This window comes from Pleurodeles waltl, chromosome 7, assembly GCF_031143425.1.
Source record: "Pleurodeles waltl isolate 20211129_DDA chromosome 7, aPleWal1.hap1.20221129, whole genome shotgun sequence".
Classification (NCBI taxonomy): domain Eukaryota; kingdom Metazoa; phylum Chordata; class Amphibia; order Caudata; family Salamandridae; genus Pleurodeles; species Pleurodeles waltl.
In genome coordinates, this window is record NC_090446.1 from 1,538,904,940 (window position 1) to 1,538,926,574 (window position 21,635).

Sequence of the window (21,635 nt, forward strand, 5' to 3'; positions counted from 1 at the left end):
TTTGCACTTTATGGATGTTTTTCCGAAATGGGCCTTTGTTCACAAAAGGTACCTCATTGTCCATGTGATGACAAGTCAACTCAGTCCTGAGTGCACTTTGTTCCTTTTTGTAATTTTTATAGGGACTTAAGAAAACAAATATTCAGACCAATGTTTTTACAGGAAAACCTATTTATAATCATTTTAATTTTACTCAAAATCTTGGTAATGTGACTATAAGTCATAGAGTATTGGTTTACATTTCGAAAGCTATTCATAAAAGAAAACAGCTTTCACATTTAGATGCTTTTAACTTATGAAGCAGAGGAAGGAGGTTTTAAATTACTAAGTTCTATAATTAATATGCTTGTTTTCATTGTTTTGAACTTGTGGATGACTTTGGAGACATATTTGCATGATTTTATCTTTGTGCCTCTTTTATGGATATTTTATATTTGAATAAAGATATTTGATGAAAACAAATAACTTAGCCTAATATTTGAATGTGTAAAGAACGAAGGGTACCTGGTAGCTAAGTGACAGGTGTGTACTGATCCTTAAATTCAAACTGAGCTTCCCCAATGCCCTGTTGGATGCTTGCCTTTCAATCAAAACTATATTTTAGGGTTCTTCGTATCTTCTAACTTTGCAAGCAGACATATTAGTAACTGGTGGTTTTGATGGTGTATTTGTTAAAAGCTCCTCGTGAGAACCTTTTAGGCTATACCTTTTTTAAATTAACACAACTGCGTTATGCACTTCACTTTTAATGTAAAAATATAACATTAGATGTATGAATTTTTTTTTGGCTATGGTGCTTATGCCTAATTGTTTTCTGCGCCCACCTGTGCTACTCGGTACTTGTAAAAGGCATTTCAGTGTTAGTGTTTTAGAGCTAAAACATGTTTGTTTTATTTAACAGTTATTATTACACTACTTTAATGAATCTATTCACTAATAACAGGAGCGTGAAGGCCAGACCTATGAGCTATACAATGATGGTTGAATTTGTTCCAGGTATCCGAATGGCTCAGATTCTATTCACTATCTGTGTTAGAATTTCCAGTGTTCTTGTAGTCTGACCAATAACTCCTTTGGTGACTGTAACTATGTCTGTAGAGCGCATGAAATCACGGCCTCCAAATGAAAACCACTGTGGAACTATGATTTGTTGGATAGTTTCTAAGCACTGATAACAATATTTAATAAAGTTTGGATAAATGCCCAAAGTCCACCCTGAAATGCAGTCTTTGGCCACTAAACCTATCTCTGAGATCTAATAAATGAAGGAGACGAGTCAGGGACTGTGATGCTCTTTCTACTTTATTGGTGAATTGACACAAGGGACAGCAGAATCACAAGACGTTCCTAGAGAATACTTATTGAGTAAAAGAAAAGGAAGATGATCCCTTGTGTGGAAAGTTGAAAAGTAAGTGTTTCCAGTAATCAGCGCTGTTGCAGAATTCATCAAAATGGCCTTAAGACCAGGGTCCGGGGTACCCTGCAGGAAAGAAAAACAGACACTGCTGAATAACCTACTCCTGGATAATTTACATACTGACCCTCTAAGCAGACCACTGTAAAACTAACTGGTGTTGTGTTAGCAGACATCTTTGGCCATGGTGCAGCCGCGGCCTATCCATAGAGGGAGAGGATCCATGCCTCCTCATCTTTTGCCCCTCAAGAAGAGTGTCTGCAAGGCTGAGCAAAGGTCAGCCTGGCAGACACTCATCATTTCCAGGCCAGGCAGCCAGGAGCTAGATGTGTGATAAATGTGCAGGCTCCTGGCTGCCTCAGCTGAACTTTGCTGGGCTGAGGAGGTCACAGCTCCTGTAGGGCTGAGGAGGTCACAGCTCCTGTAGGCATGACCTCCTCAACAAAGGTCCTTAAACCCCCCCCTTAGGTGATGAAGGGGAGTGCCATTCATTGGGAAGCAGCCTTAACCACGACTCCGTAACAACGAAGTTGTGGACAACGAAAGTGGAACAACACTTTCGTTAACCACGACTTCGTTGTTTGATGCCTTAACACGCATGTGCTGAACCACACACCTTCGGCTCGGGCCTTTAACTGATACAGTGAGCTGTAAGGCTATAGTAAATTCCATGCAATACCTGCGAAATCAGCAGATCATTGAATGGTTTGTCTTGAAGATTTGCAAATGCCCTCAAACATGACAGTTTGTTGGCATTTCCAAACTACTATTGGACACCCTCAAAATTGTCAGTTTTAACCAGAGCTGGAGTAGCACTTTTTTTACTATGGGAAGGAAGATCTCTTGGAAGGTACATATGTGAAGAGGTTTCTTCACAGGAAAATATTTTCCTAATAGAAAAAGGAAAGAAAAGATAGAATGTTCAATAGCACATCAGGACAATTGTGCACTGGGGAAGTTTGAGCTTGGGAAGCTTGTCACATGACATTCTAGAGTCATACATAGAAATCTGTACTAGGCAGAGGCTCTTTTGGGAAGCCCTGTTCCAATATGCTTCTGACTCACAGCTGCACTTTAGCTTGTCTTTGATAGAAGAAGACATCTTTAAAATAAAAAAAATAAGTAAATTGCTGCTGTTTTTTGCATTGTGTTACTTTGTATGACAGGCTGTAAAAAATATTAGTACATATGCACCCAGATGTAGTTCTAATGTCTATTGCAGAGGACCTTTATAGATGTTATATTATGCTATGTTATGGTATTTATTTTACACATTTACAGTAACATCAAATGCTTCTCAGCATGATTCACAAATAAACATGTAATGACGAATTTATATAACATAGAATTTGTGTAATGTCATGTGATGTAATGTTTGTAAAAGGTGATGTCCTCCAACTCTGGTTGATGGTTTTGATCCTAATTATGAGGTGTCAGTGGGATCTAATTTTTATAACCAAGATTAGGAAGCATTTGATAATCAATGTAGCAGGTGGAAATATTTCTGTTATTTTGGTGGTTAATGAACATGCAAACTTATTCAAGACTCATTTTAAAATGTCATATATATACTGTTGTGATTTATCTTGATTATTTTTTTAAATTCTGTGGATGCTTTGAAACCTCCCAATAAACTAATTTGATCTGTTCAATTTCTGACTTGAAAGATAGTGAAGCTGAATTATTTGATGAAAATTATAGTGGGGTTGGCTAGAGAAATGACTGCAACTTGTAAGCCCCATAACAGAAAAATAGAGGTGACTGCTCTTAATGGCGTGACAGGCACTCTATCTCAGTAAGCCAGCTCTGTGTCTGGGGCACCTGAAGTCCATACAGACCCCTCTGAGCAGTGTAGGTGTTGCATTCTTCTCATCTCTACCACATTGGCCTGGTGTTAGCCCCGTTAACAATCAGTCTTAGGCAAACTAAAGCTGTTCAGCTTTCTCTACTATATTACAAGCTCCTGTCTAGGGGATAAAGGATCGGTGCATGAAAATTTTTCTTTGTCCTCAGGTTCCACAACATTTTCAACTTTTCTGTCACAGCTTGTGATCCCTCATCTGAAGGGGCTCCTAAAACTGCTGATTTGGTGCTGCCTGCAATTCCTGAGGGAATTTATTGGCCTCCTGCCCTGTAGTTTAGAGCAGGTATCTCCTTTAATTGTGTCATCAGGAAGTGGCTGGTGGCAGCATTATGGTATTTAGAGTCCAGTAGACTCAATCAGAGGTGTTGTCTGAAGAAAATCCTTTAAAAATTATGCCCAGAGACTGGGGGTTACTGGGGCACCTTCACTTGCATTTGTTGATAATTATGCATATGTTGCCAGTAATAACATTATAATCTGTGTCCACAATCACTTTTGTTGGTCACCTGTAGATAGGGTCATTATGAGCTGATCAATTGTGTTGTTTTGTATGAAACAGTGAGTGCAGGATTGTAGGTGGACGCTGCCCACAAAGGAACAACAAAGAATATGGTGTCAGATGCACTAAGGTTTTTAGCTGTCGCAAACCCTGCACTTCACTGATCTTGTGGCTTTAATGCAGCTGAAATTGTGTTTAATGTACGAAACCCATAAAAAGCTTTACTGACCTCTGACATGGGTTTAGAAATGGATTAATAATCACAATTTGAAAGAGCCATTTTGTGGGGTTCCTTTTCAAATTGGGGTTTGCAGAAAAATGTATCAATGCTTTACAATCCTGATACCAGTCACAAACCATTAAAAAGTTACTGAACCACAATTTGTAGTTGTGCCTGTTTCAAAAAAGTAAAGGACGTTACTTTGGGCTGCTTACTCTTGGTAAATTGTAGCAAATATTTTTGAATGAGTAGGCAATGATCCAGGGGATCACTGCCAGCACTCACATAAAACTTCAAAAAGTAAATACGTTTTTGTTTTATTTTAAGACAAATTCAGCCCTTTCTTCTTTGAAGAAATTGGACTGCTTTTTTTCCCCAGGGCTTTTCCCTTGGACCTAATGTGGCTCGGGATAGGGTGCTGCACAGCCCCTCTCTCCTTTTCAATTAAATATATGGCGCCAGGGGATACAGTACTCAGGCTCCTTGAGGCTCGAGTGAGGGGGTGGTGGTTACCGCACCCAGGTCCCCTTAATATGTGTTGCTGAATGGGTGTCCTGGGTGGGCACTGAGACACTGACCTTTAGTTTTAAGAACCTTTGGTGGATGGGGTCCCCAGGGTGAAAATAAGGTCCTCCCCCCTTTAAGTTACATATGGCCCCGGGTGATAGTGTTCCCGAAGCCTATTAAGGCTCTGGGATGGGAGCCACACGGACCCTCTCCCCTTTTTATTGGAATGTGTCCCTGGAGGATGGAATCCAGGGTGTCAATTAGTGCTTTAGGAAGGGAGCTACATGCCTCATCCCTCTAACATATATGTTTTGGCCCTGGTAGATGGGGTCACTGGGGTCCATAGGCCACACCTACACTCCCCACACCAAAGGCTGTGCATTGGCGAGGGGTTGGCAGCATGTAGGAGGTTGACTGCCTTTGGGTAGGTTGGCCACATGACCTAGCCAAAGGCCAGTCTCTTTGGCTAAGCCTTAGAATAGCACAGCAATGGGTTGGCTGCCTGCAGGGAGTTGGAAGCAGGGCCTGGCCACAGGATAGGGTCCCCGGGCCTAATAAGGCATGAGGATGGGATCAGCATTGCCGTTCCTCTTTTTTAATGCAATTTGGCTCGGGAAAGGTGCTATGTTTTAAACATACAAAACCACTGAAATTCACCAGTTATAGTTAGCTCTGGTAACCATAACTCATGTCCTATGGTAACTGTAACTCACACCCTCGCTATGCACGCTAATTACCCCATGCATTGCATCACTAATGACATTCACTGAAAAAAACAAAGGTTAGAGAAATGTTATAGTTAGGAAATAGAATAAGACTAGAACTTGATTTTACCTTCACATGTTATATATCAGCGCTTATCCTGGACCACGCTAAAAGGGAAATAAAGAACATTGTTTACAGAAAATCATAAAATGGATGTTCATTTCAGAATTCATGCTGTCCTGTTGGTTTATGTGTGGTAGGTTGGAGATGCTGCATATTTCAGGAGCACTGAGGTGGATACAACAGTTCATGTGCACCAAGCTCATTTGAATATAGTTGAAAGGAGGTCACAGCTGAAACAAATGTGGAATCTGCTCTTTCGGGTAGGCGAGGCAATGACCTCCAATTTGCAGAGGGAGAGGAATGAAGCCATTGCATGTTGTTTACTGTTTGGGTTTTTGTGACTCTTGTGCTCCTTGTGATCCTTGGTGCTACTCATCTACCCATACTGCACCACTGATCTTTCACAATATTATCCTGTGGCTTAGATTTAAAAATGTTGCTCTGCTCCCTGCCCCAAGCCTTTAACTGATCACCTCAGCTACAATATACATGAGAATAGACCATGGACTTAAGGGTTTGATTTGCAGCCCAGGCAAAAGTAATCATCCTCTAGGGGAGTTTGGTTCATTCCACTGGGTTAGCAGATTAATTGATGCTCTGGTGAAGTGCTTTGCATTCTGTTACTCCCCCATTCCCAGGTTTAATTTATGGTGCTCTGCATGCTGACGTACTTTAGTGAGTCTTAAGAACAGTTCTCAGATGTGAGAACACAGTGCAGCTCAGACCACCCTGCACAACAGTAGTGGACACTGACACTACTTCCATAACCACACAGTAATCCGTAGAGCTACTCACATATCCACTCAGTTACTCAAACAGTCACTCATGCAGTGACAACACACTCATGCACGCACTCACTTATTCATACAAATGCTCATGCACCCTTTCACTCACTCATACACACACACATACACCCACTCACTCAACTATACAACCACGTATGCACCCTCTCACTTACCCATACTGAAACTCATGCACCCACTCACTCACCTATACAACCACTCACGTACCCTCTCACTCACCAATTCAGACACTCATGCACTTACCCATACACCCACTCATGCAGCAACTCACTCACCCACAGATCCATTCATGCACTCATTCACTCACCTATTCAGACACTCATGTACCTGGTCACTCAGGCATACAATCACTCATGCACCCTCTCAATCAGCATTACAGCACACTGCACATAATTAGTGTCTGATAGAGCAGGGAATTCACAAGGATTGCACTGATTTACAGAAGAGAGGTAAACGTGTATAGGCTTCACAATAGCGTGTCTCCTGCAGCTTTTACTTTGCTTAAAAACACAACAGCCATCTGGATGCAATTAAGGCAGCAAAAGTTAAGCAAACTGTGGAAGCAAATTGCACCTAATTATTTTTCTAGGAATGAAAGGCATATAGGGGGTCATTCTGACTCCCGCCGGGCGCGGTCACCGCGCGCCCGGCGGGAGCCGCCAAAATACCGTACCGCGGTCGGAAGACCGCAGCGGGTATTTTGAGTTTTCCCCTGGGCTGGCGGGCGGCCTCCAAAAGGCCGCCCGCCAGCCCAGGGGAAAACGACCTTCCCACCATGAAGCCGGCTCGTAATCGAGCCGGCGGAGTGGGAAGGTGCGACGGGTGCTACTGCACCCGTCGCGTATTTCACAGTCTGCTATGCAGACAGTGAAATACAAGCGGGGCCCTCTTACGGGGGCCCCTGCAGTGCCCATGCCATTGCAGGATGGCGGTAGGGGGTGTCAGAATCCCCAAGGCGGCGCAGCATGCTGCGCCGCCTTGGAGGATTCTGACGGGCAGCGGAAAACCGGCGGGAGACCGCCGGTTTTCCTGCACTGACCGCGGCCAAAGCCGTGGGGGATTCTGACACCCCCTACCGCCATCCTGTTCCTGGCGGTTCGCCCGCCAGCAACAGGATGGTGGTAGGGGGTGCCGCGGGGCCCCTGGGGGCCCCTGCCGTGCCCATGCCAATGGCATGGGCACGGCAGGGGCCCCCGTAAGAGGGCCCCACAAAGTATTTCAGTGTCTGCCTAGCAGACACTGAAATACGCGACGGGTGCAACTGCACCCGTCGCACCTTCCCACTCCGCCGGCTCAATTCTGAGCCGACATCCTAGTGGGAAGGTTGATTTGCCCTGGGCTGGCGGGCGGCCTTTTGGTGGCCGCCCGCCAGCCCAGGGCAAATCTCAGAATCACTGCAGCGGTCTTTCGACCGCGGTGCGGTGTTTCGACCGCGGTGCGGTGTTCTGACGGCGGTACCTTGGCGGACGGCCTCCGCCGTCCGCCAAGGTAAGAATGAGGCCCTATGTTCTTAACTGATGTCAATTGTTTGTGGGACCATGTCCTTTTCCATAGATATCATGTTTGTGATGTTTTGATAGCATCTTTGGTCATTGGTTTGTTTTGTTTGGTTTTATTTTTTTTATATATATTGTTTTGGTTTTCTCAGAAAGACATTTTTGAACTTAATTGTTTATGTTTTAAGTGGGGAAGATATGTGTTATGTTTCACTGTAGGACTTATGGTAGGATTTCAGCTTGGGTTCCTTGTTGCGCGTTCTAGATCCCTCAGTTGATGCGGGAGCTGGAGCAGTCAGCAGGCTCAGCGTGCATTGGCTGGCTGGCCCATTCACTCAATTAAACCTTTTTAACACATCCTGTTGAGGTACGTATTATTAGATATAACAAGAGTGTTTCTGTGTTTGAGAAGATGGAAAAAGCTTGTACTTTGCTTTGTTGTTCAGATATTTCCATTTGTGAAGAGTTGAACCTGGACATTCAAGATATAAACTGGATGGCAATAAAAAGAGATATTATGGAGACAAGAAGATGACATCCCTGCTTAAAAGAGAGAAAAAGTGATTAAGGAAGTGATTATAAATGTGAGCCTATACCACATCATGGTGATGCACAATGGGCAGGTCAGTCAGCATGAGAATCCTAAAGACAGGAAAGAGGTTGAGGTATGTGGCTCCGAGGGGAACAAGAGCAGTTCTGCCATCCTGGTAGAGTGATCCAGAAATATGGGTACATGGTGAAGAGGTTGAAACCTTGAGAAAAAAGAGAAGGAGCTGATATAGGTTAAAGGAAGAGAAGATTGTGTTGTGGAAAACACATGCCCCTGAATGTTCACTAGTCCTGTACATGCACAATGCACTCTTGGCCTAGAAAATCTATAGAGGAAAAATCCTATGTAAAACAATAAAATCATGCATGCATGAGAACTATCTGTTCTGGAAGCCAGAGCCACTTTGAAACCTAAAGTGTTCTTATACTGAGATCCTGCTCCTAGCATTCTCTGTGATCCAATAAAAGTAAAAAACAAAAGTATTTTTTATTTGAACTTTAAAACCTTGTCCATCGTAAAGTTGGTGTGGCTTATCAGACCAGTGCAGAATGTGATATTTATTAAGTCAGACGGAACAGAAAACATCAAAAACTAAGGAAGACACAGAAGTTTCTAAAAGGCAAGCAAGCTGGCATAGCCCATTTCTCTTAGAAACAGGTAAAAAACCAGGCCATGCTGTCCCAGAGGTTCTGGGGAGGGGGCGAGGCACGGGTGTGACCAGTTGTCCAGGTGCTGTGTTAAATCCAGGCTTCTATCACTCAAAGGAATGCAGAGGGCAAATCCCAGTTCTGGTCTCCTGGTGTGCACGCTATACAAGATGAGACTGTATAAACAGCTGCAATCTGCACTGAGGGTCTCCATGCAGATGAGTTTGTTTCACTTTCTTATCCTCTAAATTGCCCCAGGGCCGGCTTTAGGGCAGTGCAACAGGTCCAGCCAGACCTGGCTCTGAGATCGGGGCGCTGAGTTAAAAAGCACCTGGGGTAGAGTTTTTTGTGTGTTCACAAGTATTCAGGCAACAATTAAAACATCAAGTTATCTGTAGTTATGAAGCTCCTGCTAGAAAGAGATCCCAGTTTTGTCTAGTGGCAGTTTTAACTCATAATCCAGTAGCACAGAGGGTTTATATGCCTACTGCGAAGAATGTGTACAATGCAGATTACAAACCTGTTTTTTATGTGGATAGTTCAGTGGGTTACTGCTCTACTCACAGAGATCCATTAGTTACTTGCAGTTCTTCAGTTACAATCCTGAAATAGCACAGTGACTTATTAACTGGCATCAAATTGCTGCATGCTAACTGCACTGTGCAGGTTAGGACATTATGGGCTTGATTACAAGTCTGGTGGTCTCAGGACCGCCATGTTGGCAGTCATACTGCCAACAGGCTGTCGGAGAAGAATGTCAAATTATGACCCTGGCAGTCTTTACAACAGAATACAGCCAAACCACCGCCGGCACCACCGGTGCGGTCTACGAGCCACGGATGACAGTAGCCACCTGCAGGCAGGTAGAAACAATGTTTACGCCGGAAAGATTACGAGGTTGCACACCGCCAAGCTTTCTGCTACAGTTGTACCATTATGGAAACCCAGGCGGAAACCAAATGTATAAAAGGAGACACTCACTTTCAGGAAGCCATACTCATTCGGAGCTGCCATGGAACCTGAACTACACGTCTTTGCGCTGCTCCTGTTCACCCAACGACTTGCGACGACAACAGCTACGGTGAGTACACACGCTTACCTGTCACTGTTGTAAAATGTCAAAGTACCTACTAACACACAACAAACCAATTGGGAAAGGTGGTGAGGGTGACCCACGTAACCACACACACACTCTCACAGGCAGCCACACATACACATGCACATACACAGTAAACACACTACGGCCATCCCACACACACATCAATAACACACACCTACCCCCAGAAACACAGCACTGACACAGTCACACACAACACACAACACCACCAAATGACACCACAACCGCAAAACCATTAAAGCATTGGCAAGCACCCACAACATATACTGCCTGTTAACAAATCACACATACAACACAACGTACCACCAACAGGGAACAACCACACACTATTACACCACTGTACAACACAGCATTCAGCATACCCCTAGAAACACACATCACAACGTATCTGACATACCATTCACCACACTTGCTCATGCACACAGTCCAAGCAGACAAAGGCACACAACACTACAACAAACACATGTCAACACAAACACCACTCAATACCATCACAACATGTCTCCAACATACACATGCCTATCACACAACACACACCTAAAACAGGGGGACAAATACACTGCACACAACCTCACATGCTGCCCAGACAAAACAGGTAGCACAACCACCCCTTACATACAAATACTCACACGCAAACAATGTCAGCCAGGAACAGATATGCCCTAAAAAAACAAATGCAGGACAAAGATGTAACTTCAAAACCAACTGGTTGGCCCAATTATGTAATAAGGGAATAAATAATTTAAAAATGTCCAAAGCCAGAAGCCATTCCAAAATAACAATGTGCAACATGCAGAAAATGCACATGTGTGCCCCAAACTTGACTCCTGACTGCCATGTAACCTCCACAAGTAGGGGCACCAAGGGGGCAGACACCTCAGGGATTAGCAGGGGTGGGGAGTGGGCTTTTGATTGAGACGGGGAGGGGGACCTTTGGGATGGGACTTGGGAGGAGGGTTTAGGTCTAGGCTTAGCAGAGGGTTGGGTACTCCTGGGAGGGGTAGACTTCTTGGCAGGGGCAGGGGCATGGGTACTTGCAGGGGGAAGGGGAGGTCTTGGGGGTAAAAGGGCCAGCTTTGAGGAGGGACACAGAACGTTTAGGGGTATCACAGGGTGGGAGAGGAGTAGGGGAAAAGGCAAACTCAGAAAGGAAAGCCTTTTTAGACACACAGAGACGGTCATAGCAAAAGGGTTTGGGTGTGGAGGGTGACAGAGTGGTTGTCTGAGGTATTGGTGTAGATGTCTTGGGTGCATGTATGTGCAACATATGCATGTGGGTGGTGGGTGTCTGTTATGTGGATGAGGGTGGGCCATTATGTGTCTTGTGAGGAGGAGGGGTGGAGGTGCTGGGGGATGCCATGATGTGTGGGTGGTTGAGTGTCTGTTGGGGTGGTGACTGCAGGTATGATGGATGTGTTGCACGTAGGTATGTCTGTGGATGTGGTGTCTGCGGATGTAGTGACTGGGGTGGATGTCTGAGGGTCTGCTGTTGTGCTTTCTGTGGATAAGACAGGTGTAGTGGCTGGTTCTGTAAATGTTGCTGTGGTATCTGCAGGTGTGTCTGAAATACTGTCTGTGATGCTGGGGCTGGTGGGGGTGTCAAGGCAGGTTGTGACTGTTGCTGTGTCTGCAGGTGTATGTTGTTTGTGTGCATGCCAGTGGTGTGTTTTGTGGTGCTTGTGTTTGCCAGAGCTACCCTTGGATGTTGAGGTGGATGCATGCTTGTTTGTTTGTGTACTTTGGCTGTGTCGGGGAAGAGGGGGTTGGGATTGGGAAGAGGAAGGTGGAGGGGGGACGGAAGACAAAGGGTGACTGGCTGCCATCAATGTGGAGGCCAGAGCCTGAAAGGATCTCTGTGGGCAAGCCAGTGCGCCGTGAATTCCCTCCAAGATAACATTACTCTGTTGGACTTAAGCTGCAAGACCCTGGATGGAATTCACAGTGGTTGACTGACCCACAGAGATCTACCTCAGGAGGTCAATAGTCTGCTAACTGAGGGCACAGTGCAGACAGGGGCATGGGCATGGCCAACTGGGTAGGGAGCTGCAGGGAGGGCAGTGGTAGAAAGGGTGGTGTTGGACAAAGATGTTGCTTGGTGGACCCAGATGAGTCTACCACCGCTAGGGAGTGTCCACTGGAGGAGGATTACAAGGATGATGACGTTGATCCTCTCTCCCTGTGGCACTCTTCTTGCCCTCTGGACCACTGGGTCTCTTGCTGTCGGTGGTCTCATCACTCCAGGTCCCGTGGCTGGTAGTTTCCCCACTCGCCTGTGCCACGTCTCCTTCACCTGCCAATGCTGATGCACACAAACAGAGCGAGAGGGAGAGAGAGAGGGTCATCACATTTTTCACACACACAAACATCCCAACATGCACATTAGTAGCTATACATCTCCTACTAGGACAGGCCCAGTCAAATACCCTTCATAGCCTACATCATGTCAGAAGGAGATACTTCCAACCTTCCCATTTGACAACAGTCTCACCGACAACATAAGCCAACTATCTGACCACTACTTGACTATCCCATCAAATCACTTGTTACTCAAAAGCATCATGCACTAGATGGATTGGCTAAACCAAAACATCCCAGCTGTCCACTGGCCATCAAAACATCAGTCTAAGGAAATGCAGGTGACTGATAACACAATATCATGCCTCCTCAGACTCCACACCTGCCCAGTCTATCACAAGATGTCATGTAAGGTTAGTCTCAGGAATACACTACATTTGTCATTCCCATACAGTGGGCATCACTAATTCGCAATACATGTCTGGGAAACATCTATCTAAATACTAGTTATAGATTCATCAGGAGTTTCTGCACCCATTAATCGGATACAATGTCACATAGACAACAACTCTATGTACTGCAATTGGGGGCTACCTAGCCCACAGGATACATCCACAGTCAACCACAGGGAGCATAGTTACACCAGCAAAACTATGGACACCATTTATTGTGCTTAAAGAGCTCATACCATTCCACCAGACATGCTGAATAGAGGCCTCTACATGACAACATAAGAACACCCACATCACTAACAACTGTCCTGACATGTGATCCTCAGTACCTAAGTAGAGAGTTAACACTTACACAACTGATTACCAAGGTACCCATGAATGACACATGCACCTAGAGGAAATCTATTTTACTTACAACATATCCCACAACACCAACAGGTGTATGTGATATGGAACATCTGCTACACCATTAAGTCAGGCAGAAATGACAATAACCATAACCATAGCTGTCCAAAAAGCCTCAGATCAGCTATGGTAAGTCTAGGACAAAGTAGGCAACAATATATAATCAGACACAAGGTATCAATTGACACATGATGTAGGCAGCAAATAGCATTTATAGCACTCATATAGGTATGGCATTGGCTTATCTAGAATGGACAATACACATGGGTTAAGGTTTTTTTTTTTTTTTTTTTTTTTTTAAATATTTTTATTGATTTTATATTTCAACATGTAATACAAATTGTCCAATTTGTAAGCTCAGGATAAATCAATACAATAACTAATACCTAAATCATATAACAATCACACACCCCCCCCCCCCAATATGCACTTCACGGAACGCTTCTAGTTTCACAGTATCCTTTCTGGCTGCACCCTGCATGGGTTTATCCTTTACTGTTTATTCTATATAGGCATACGCTCGAGGCCAGTGTGGGCCTAACACTGCATGCTTGGGTTCCCTGGGCGCTTGAGGAGGGCATCGTCCCAATTGGTATATGCAGACAACTAGCCTGTTTCTCCGCTCCTCGCGTGGCGCTGGGCCTGTGATGACGAATATTTGAAGGGCAACTGTTTCCTGAGTGATGGGAAGGAATTATATGTGTGCGCTGTGGTGCCTGGGTGCCCTGTGGGCCTGTTTCCGAGTTGGGGAATGCTGGGGAATTTGTGCCTCTCTTGTCCCGTTTATGTGTGCCCCAGTTCAGGGAGGCTTCTCATCGTTTTTGGCCTCCATTTTTGTTACCAAATCTTCCCATGTGGAGCATCCTGTGTGCTGCCGCCCCTCACGCACCATTCTTTTTAGTACCTGGTATTCAGTGCGAGCCCAGCGGATAATTAATGAGTACCAGGATTTCAGGTTGGGAGCTTTAGGGGCCTTCCAGTGCATTGCTATTAATCTTTTATACATTAAGAAGGCCAGATCTGTAAATTTATGCAGGTGTCTTTGTTTCTTTGGTCTCTTCCTCAAACCCAGCAGGCAGGACCCAGGATCTGCCAACAGCAGGAGTCCCGTTAGTCCGGATACCTCACCTACCACCTCCGCCCAGGCCGTTTGTATATTAGGACAGTCCCATACCATGTGGTAGAAGGGTGCTGAGGGTGCCCTGCATCTGGGGCATGTTGGTGCTGAATCAGGAAACATGCGCTTTATTCTGGCTGGAGAAAGATATGTTTGGTGCGTGTAATTGAATTGGGTGTATCTAAATCTTGGATTCCTTGACACGCCTCTAATGTGCGACAGGGCCTTAGGCCAGTCTACCAGTGGGATCGGGTTGGGGAGTACTGCGTTCCATCTACCCCATGCTTTCCCTGCCTGCGCCTCCGGGGTTTTGTTAAGGGTTCTATATAGATTGGATATTATTTTTGTTTGATCGCTGTGTTGTAGAAGCTGATGAATTACTGGGGAGATCTCTGGTTCCGAACCGCCCATTCCCCAAATTTTCCTGATTTCGTGACATACGGCATGGTATGTCAGGAATTGACCCGGGTTTATCTCCGTGAGGGCCTGGAGGGCCTCGAACGTCATTAATTTGCCGTCTTCGAAACAGTCTCCTACTACCTGTATTCCTGCTTCATTCCAAATCTTCCCAGCTTGCCTGCCCGCAACCGTCCCAGCCAATAGATAATTTTGTGGTATATGTGGGGAGTATGGAAGCTTATCCGCTCCTTTTTGCACATATTTAATCCAGCACGCATGCGCGGTTGCAAGCAATGGGTTAACCAGTACCAGTTTGGAGGGCTTTGACGTAAGCCACTTTAGGAGAAGGGTCCCGTTCCACTGGGGCTCTAGACTCATAAATTCGGCATGTTCCGGACTGTGGATCCAATGTTGGACCCACTGTAGTTGTGCGGCTGCGTAATATCTCTAAAAATTCGGAGTTCCCAAGCCACCATCGTCCAATGGACATTGCAGCGCAGATAGCGCCACTCGCGCTCTGCCACCTCCCCAAATAAGCCGCACTAGCGCTGTGTTTAAGTTACCAAAGAAGCTTTTGGGAATGTTTATCGGCAAGGCCGCAAAATAATATAGGAGCCTAGGCAGGATCAACATATTAGCAATTGCCACCTTGCCGGGTGGCGAGAGCGGAAGCCTGTTCCAGAATTGTAGGGAGCCTTTTATGGAGGTTAGCGCCTTACCCAAGTTCCCGTCCCTTAAGTCTTCTGTGGTATGATATATGTTTATCCCAATATAGTTAAATGTTGTCGGGCACCACTTTAGGCGCCCTACCTTCGGGGGGTCTTGGTTATTGGGAGCCCTTTCTGCCAGGGGGAACACACAGGACTTCTCCCAGTTTACCACAAGGCCAGACAATCCTCCGAATTCAGCCAATAATGACATTACTGGTGGGATAGCTGCACTACCGTTCCTGATATATATCAAAGCATCATCTGCATATAATGAAATCACATGGTGCCTCCCATTCCTGATAATTCCCCACTCTTGCTCCATAAGGCGTACTTTTGCCGCTAGCGGCTCCATTGCTATGGCAAACAGTAGTGGGGATAAAGGACATCCCTGTCGCGTTCCCCTGAATATCTGGAAACCATCAGAGATCACCCCGCCTGATTTCACCCTGGCACTTGGGTTGGAGTACAATGTCCGGACCCACCGAATGTAATTGGGACCTATTCCCATGCGGACCATCGTGGCCATCAGGAAGTCCCATTCCAGCGTATCGAAAGCCTTTTCTATATCTAGTGAGAGCACCATTTCCTCCTGAGCGCTCTTGGGGGTGTCACCCATTATGCTCAGTAATCTGCGAATATTTAGGAAGGTGTTACGCTTTGGAATGAAGCCATTTTGATCTGCATGAATTAATAAGTGCATGAGGGGAGCTAGCCTGTTAGCCAATATTTTGCCTACTATTTTGCAATCTGTATTCAGTAATGACAGTGGTCTGTATGATTTAACATCCGTATGGTCTCGGCCCTTTTTGGGAAGTACCACTATCATAGCTTCCCTTTGTGACCTGGGTAAGCTTTCTGCAATCCATGCCTCCTGGAAAACTCCTAGCAAATGGGATTTTAGGCTGGGCAGATAGGCTTTGTAGTACTCCGACGGGAGGCCGTCTGTGCCAGGCGCTTTGTTCCTAGGCAGCTGCGCAAGCGCTAGCTCTATTTCATCTATTGTAATAGGGGTTTCCATTCCTTCTCTGTCATTTTGTGGCAATTGGGGCAGGGAGGAATCCGCCAGAAAATCCTCGAATTGAGTGGCTGTGCACGATGTGCGTTTAGTGTATAAATTTGCGTAATAATTCCTAAACGTCTCATTTATTTCTAGTTGCGTAGTAGCCATCTCCTGCGCGCCCACCCGGATGGCACCGATCGGTGCTTGCTGTCTATCCTCTCGGAGTAGCCACGCTAGCATTCTACTTGATCTATCTCCTTCCATTTGCAGCCTAGCTAAGTAATAATTGTAGTCGTGGCAGCGGAGCCTGCCATCTACTTCATTATATTTTGAGCGCATTTCTTTGAGGGCAGTACTGGCGGCCTCCCCCCGTGCCACCGCTTTTTCCACAATCCTTAGCTCCTTCTCTAGCTTGCTAATTTCCGCTTGTAAAGAGCGTCTTACTCCCCACGTAGTGGACATGCATACTCCGCGTGCTACTACCTTGTGGGCATCCCACTCTATCGCCCGGGTTGTTGCAGAAATAGCGTTTGCTTCCCAATATTGGTTTATAGATTTACTCAATGATGCGGCGAATGCTTGATCTTGTAATGCCTCCACCTGTAATCTCCAAGTGGGAATTACCTGACGTGCCCTCCCCCAATTCAATGTAACTCTCAGGGGCGCATGGTCCGAGACTGTTTTTGCCAGGTATTCAGATTCAGCGATCAGCATTCCTATCTCGCGGGTGCCCCAGATTATGTCGATTCTAGTGTGGGTGTTGTGTGGGACCGAGTAAAATGAGTATTCTTTATGCTCTGGGTGGCCTAATCGCCATATATCGTATAGACCCATAGCATTCGCCCATTCTTGCAGGGGGCTCACGAGCCTCCTGCTAGTTGGAGCACTCGGGTGAGCACTGGATCTATCCAATGCTGCTGATGGGGTGCTATTAAAATCCCCGCCCCAGATGGCTAGGGGCATGGGGTTAGACAGCAACGCTGGGGTGAGAGTGGTGAGAAAGCCCGGGATGCCACTGTTAGGGGCGTATACCCCAATCACAGCCATTTGTCTACCGTCTAGTCTGCCTTCCACCACTACGTACCTCCCTTCCTGATCTATTTTGTGTGCTGACATGAGGAATGGGACACCAACCGCTATCCAGATCAACACCCCTCTAGCAAAGGCCGAGTACGTTGTGCCTATCATCTGGCCCCCCCACTTTGTATGCAGGTCGCGCAAGTCCCCCTCCAGCATGTGCGTCTCTTGCAGAATAGCAATATGTCCTCCTAGTCTTTTAAGTCGAGCATGCACTCTAGCCCGTTTACTCCGCATCCCAAGGCCCCTAATATTCCACGTTACTATTATGTACTGGTTTTTCGTGTTGACTCGGGAAGACATCGCAAAGGGCGCTGTGGGTATATTGCTGTGCTGTGGATCTGGGCTTTAGTATTGGTCCACCTGAACTCTGTCTCTCTATTGCTTATATTTTTATATAGCGGGTGCAGGACTATATTATGTGCGTTTAGTGGTTCCGATTCTTGCACTTCTACTGAACTATAAATCCCACCCCCCCTACTTAAACCCCCTATACTGCTTACAACTGCAGTGAAACTACAAAACTTAAAAATGTATAACATAACTCTTATCCAGTTGGATTTGCATAGTGGGATTCTCATATCGTACAGATGTGACTCTTGTAAGGGGCTCACATCGTGCCGCAGACTCAGTCTGCCATTATCTACAGGCGCCCCCCTTAGCATAAATCCGTTCCCCCTGGTCCCGCCCCCCGCCATATACCACCTATTTATGCCCCCAGACACTTAGCTTAGCATTTGTAATAAAGAAGCATATTATTAAAGGTACTGTGTCCCTTCGCCCCGGCAGAGTGCCAGAACATCTGTAGGCTTATCGCGTTCCAATCAGTGTCACTGATAGTCTCTCTGGGTCTGAATGAGTGAATTATAACTCGTCTGCGGTTCTTGGGGTGAACGTCGGCCCAACTAATTCTCCTGTTATCGTGGAGACAGAGCTGATTGCGTCTGAGTCCGAACCCAGTTCTTCAGGGCCGCTGGCCGTTGCACTACAGCTTTGCAAATGCAGTGGCGTCTCTTTCAGGACTTTCGCTCTTTCCTCTGCTGCTTGCCAAACATTGGGCTGACCTCTGGTGCGCCGTTTAGAGCGCTTTCTTGCAGCTGCTTTTTGCCATTTCCCGTCCTCTTCTGCGTCCTCTCGGGGGTGCGCAAGGCCCTTGGCGTGGAGCCATGTCCATGCATCCTCGGGGTTGGTGAATATATGGGTTCGGTCCTCCATCACTACCCTTAACTTGGCTGGGAATAGCAGGACATATTTTATGTTCTGTTCACGTAGGCGTTGCTTAACTTTGACGAAAGAATTTCGTTGGTTCTGCACTTCCTGCGTAAAATCTGGGTAAGCGTTGATGTTCGCGTCCTCGTACTTGAACGGGCCCTTGTTGCGGAATTGTTGCAGTATTGCGTCTCGGTCTCTATAGTTCAAGAACCTGGCAATCAATGGCCTGGGAGTCTGGCCGGGAGCTGGGGGTCTGCCCGTGATTCTGTAAGCCCTTTCAACTGAAAAAAACTTTGATGGAGCCCCGTTTAGCACCTCCTTGATTAACCACTGCTCTAGGGTAATTTCTGATTCCGGTTGACGCATACTTTCCGGAAAGCCCAAGAATCTTACATTATTCCGGCGCGCCCTGCTCTCCGTTTCCTCCGATCTTCTCCAAAGCTTCTTCAGTTCCGCATCCATGCGTTGAATCTGTTCTTGGTTCCCTTGTACTATTGGAGTTAGATCAGCTATCTCAACTTCAGCTGTTTTCACTTTTTCAGCTAGGCTTCGGTGATCCACTCGTAAGAGGTTCAAGTCCTGCGCGACTGCGTCAATTCTACCTTCCAGAGATAGCTTAGTGTCCAATATTGCCTGCAGTACTCTCTCAAACTGAGCAGAATGCGCTAGAAGTGTGCTTTCCAGAGATTGTAGGGATGGGCCGGATTGTTGATCTGTAGGCGTTATTGCTTGGGTGGTTCGGTCCGGATTTCTGGTTGACTTGGCTCTGCCGGCCATTTTAGCTGTGTTGAGATTGCCTTCCAGGCCGCGACAATTGTTCACTTTTACTCCTCCTATTCCGTTGTTTTAAGCTTTTACTGAGTCGCCTGGGCCTGGAGTACACAGCCGGCTTTGATAGCGTTAACTTAGGCAGCCAAACATGGGGGCTTAGACTTGTTCTAGTTTGTTGTGGCGTGGGTGCTCAACCACGAGTGCTACAGGCTACTCCAAGTGCAATGATCCGGCTGCAAGTTCATGCAGGGCTGTACACGCTGAGGGAGGACGCTCGCTACTTTCGGTGTGGCGGGAGGGCCTGGTGCCAAAGGTTCCTTCAGGAGGAGGGGAAAGGTGCTGGGCAGCCGGGAGAAGCGTCGGCACAGGAGGTAAAGCGCGGGCCGGGGCGGCCGCGGCGCGCCATACATAAAGCTCACGCAGCTAAGGACAGCTGCAGCGGGCACCCGTTGAGGGGAAGACCACAGCCAGCCACATACCCTCAGTCCGACCTGTCCATCGACTCTACATTAGTATAAGCTCCAGGAGTACACGTTCCCGAATTGTTCTGTCTTTTATGTAGAGGCAGAGGTGAGGTGTAGAGGGGGGGAGGGTGCTTGTCTTTTCCGGGGTTCCCCCCCTTCTGCTTAGTTGTGCTGATCCCCCCCCCCTTCGTTGATGCCCTCCTCACCTCGATCCTCTGCCTTCTTGCAAGGGTATTTTTCCCCCCTGTTTCGGGACCCCCACTGTCTGATGAGCCGCCGCCGCTGCCTCCAGTCGCCCTCTTCTTTTGTTGTGGAGCAATTCCCAAGATGGCGCCTCCGCTCCTCACGCCGTCCTCGCCCGGTCCCAGGCGCTGAGCAGCATCAGTCGCGCGGTCCGCACCGACCTCTCGGGTGCGCCCGCTCGGTCTCCCCAGCCCTGAACAGGATTTGAGAGCGAGGGCGGCCGCGCCCGACGAGAGCGCGGCCGAGGCCGCCGCCGCCGGCACCCTCGCCGCACGTCCAACCCGGCGCGGGCGCAACACCGCCCCGCGCCCGCATCTAGGGACGCCCGCGACGCTAGCCGGGCGCCCCGGTAGCCCACTGTCAAGCCGCCGTCCCGACCAACGTTTTCGGGCCGCGGGGGCGCCTATCAGGATGATTTGATGGAGCCGGGAACGGAGCGCACGTATCAAGCGACCGTCCCGGCCGCCATCTTGGCTCCTCCTCCCACATGGGCTAAGGGTTAAGCAGCCTAGCCACTTGCCATCTCTACAACAAACAAATTGGGATACAAGTTTTTGTTTTAAACATGTCAATGAAATACCATGAAATGTGAAGGTCTAATGGATTACCTGAGTTCCACATTGTAGGATGTCCACCCTTATGAATCTTCACATTTCCCATTGTATGAATAGGACATGAAAATGGGGACACCTCCACAAACCTCATAGGGACAGTACTAAGTTGGCCAAAACAAAAGTCAGATTTCGATGACAGCCTCACATGAAGTATACAACTATTTCAGGACACAGGATTACTTGGCCTGGAACTCATCTGTCAGACTCAATATTGCACATAGAGCAGAACCAGTGAAATAGGAGTAGTCAGACACCTTAGAGTGAGCTGCATGAGCTACCATTTGGATGAATGGCCTTGGGGACACTAGGTGGGAAGGATCATACAGCAGGGGGGAAATATATATGGCTGAGTAGAGTCACACATATGACCCAGTCACATGTGCATCTACATATGCAGTCATACTATTTACTACATACAGGTGAACCAACTTGTTTCCATGGACATTACAATGGCCACATCTGTGTCTGCATATTGGCAACTCGAGCACCGTGTATCCCCAGTAGTCAACATACCTGAAGCACCTACAACATAGTCACAGCTGCAATACATAGACAGCATACAGTAAACTATCAGAAGAAAGTACATGGGTTCTGTCAGTACTTACCCCCTTGTGGGCACTGTGCTGCCCTCAAATGCCCATCCACCTCAGAGTAGTCCACCTCCAAAATGCAGGCCTTTAGGGGGGTCAAAGTCCGATGGGCACCCCTCCCTCGGTGGGAGGACATCCCCAGCTGGGCCTCTGTGGTCTTCCGAGCCCAGCATCTCAGGTCCTCCCACCGCTTCCTACAGTGGGTGCTCCGTTACATGTGGACCCCCAGGGTCTGCACTTGCTTGGCGATGGCACGCCCGATTCCCTTCTTCTGATGGGCGTTGACCTACATGGATGATACAGACAAAAGGAGAAAGTCATGTTCACATGCATCATACCAA

At 47.0% G+C, this 21,635-nt stretch overlaps 1 long non-coding RNA gene across 1 annotated transcript in view; it reads right to left on the reverse strand.

Annotated features, from left to right (window-relative positions):
• Nucleotides 1-1,284: 1,284 nt before the first annotated feature.
• LOC138247464 (uncharacterized) overlaps nt 1,285-21,635 on the reverse strand; it is a 96,180-nt gene continuing 75,829 nt past the window's right edge. The window contains exons 3-4 of the long non-coding RNA XR_011194512.1: nt 5,339-5,376; nt 1,285-1,480 (exon numbers count right to left, since the gene is read on the reverse strand). This is a non-coding gene — a long non-coding RNA (uncharacterized lncRNA). The remainder of the gene's footprint in view (nt 1,481-5,338; nt 5,377-21,635) is intronic.